At 25.5% G+C, this 1,688-nt stretch overlaps 1 protein-coding gene across 6 annotated transcripts in view; it reads right to left on the reverse strand.

The window, feature by feature from the left end:
* Positions 1-1,688, reverse strand: part of LOC100159025 — a 22,140-nt gene that overhangs the window by 7,504 nt on the left and 12,948 nt on the right. The window lies entirely within an intron of this gene.

Consider the following 1,688-nt stretch of genomic DNA (forward strand, 5'->3'; position numbering starts at 1 on the left):
GATGTGCAGTTATTTGTTGTGGAAATTTGGTAATATAATACAGGGATGAACTGGGAATAAAAATGAGCCCCGGGGAAACAGAAAATTTGGCCCTATTTTGGGCTAATAATAAAATATTTATTAGTTATCAGCCCAAATGTATTCAAGCAGCCCAAATTTTCGGTATGTCCAGGCGAGGATTTCCTACCTGCCACCCTTGAAAGTTCACCCCTTGTAATAATATATTATATTTCAATACTGCCTTGTATAATATAATGTCTATAATATTGGTCGGTAGTCTATACTCGATAACCGGATTATATTAAAAATTCAAGCCAGAACAACTACAACGGATACATTTATATACTCTTGTCAAATTTCAAAATAATGGGGAAAAACTAATAAAAAACCAATATCACGCAAAATATTATTCTTATATATTAGGTATAATTCAAAAAGAAATAACCGAAATAACCGTTTATCAAAATATATTCATATTAGCATGTTTTAGCCTTGCAAAAATTTTTAAAATATTTTTGCTGTTTCTGAAATAGTTATGGACATGTGAAAAATTCGAATTTTTTTTTTTTTTTTTTTGATAACCTTTTTTGTCTACGTCATAAAGTTCGAGAAAATTATAAAATATTTCGTATAAGTTTTATTTACAGCAAACACAATTTTTTTCTATGACTGTCAATAAAACTTTATTTGTTGAGTAAAAATCTAAGTATCTTACAATTTTGATTCAATCATCAAACCACAAATATTTTCAAATTATTTTGTTGTTGAAAATTCATGACTTTTTTTCAATTTTAGGTCTAAGGCTTAAAAATATTGTGTACCTAATATTCATCATAATTTGTTCTTATAGCAATTTAAAAATATGAACATTTTAATGCACAATTTATTTTATAAACATTGAAGTTTTTATGAAATTAGATATTTAAACGAAAAATAATGAATATAAAAAAAAAAGGTGGGTAAGTGTATGTCGCTCTGCTTTACAGTAGGTTACAAGTGGGTTACTGTATAATGGATAGTATTAAATTTGAATTCAATGATATAATATCACTGTATAAGAAAAACGATTCTGAACGGAGACGTTTGTCAGTCTAGTTATTAGACATACATATTATAGGTATACTTATCTATAGTAATAAAAAAAAATTGACCTATAATAGGTATCAACAATAAATTCCAAATTAATCATATCACAATATCCATTAGGTAACGCGTTATACATCAAAAACAAACCGTGGTACTATCATAGATATATAATAGTATACTTTAGAAGTTTCAAGTACCCACAAATAATATTATACAATCACAACAAAATAACCAAAATAGTTATTCCAGGTTTTTTAATACGTAATTTCGTCCAAATTTGAACTTAAAATGGCTATAAAAATAAACTGTGCTTATGTATTTCTTAGAATTACGAATTATTTACGTGGAATATTGTTTTAAATTTTCAATCCTTAGATATAAAAGTTGAACATTTTATAAATTTTTAACTACCTACAAAATAATTATTCAATTTTAAATTTGATAAATTTTGACAAAATTTCAACTTCAAATGCTTATAAAAAATAATTGTGCTTATGTATTTTTAATATTTTTCAACTGCTATTGTAACAATGTATCAGGAGCCCTGTATTAATTTTTTACACTTTTTGGCCCAATAGATAAAACTTTATTGATATTTATAG

The sequence above is a fragment of the Acyrthosiphon pisum genome, chromosome A1 (assembly GCF_005508785.2).
Source record: "Acyrthosiphon pisum isolate AL4f chromosome A1, pea_aphid_22Mar2018_4r6ur, whole genome shotgun sequence".
In the NCBI taxonomy this organism is placed as follows: domain Eukaryota; kingdom Metazoa; phylum Arthropoda; class Insecta; order Hemiptera; family Aphididae; genus Acyrthosiphon; species Acyrthosiphon pisum.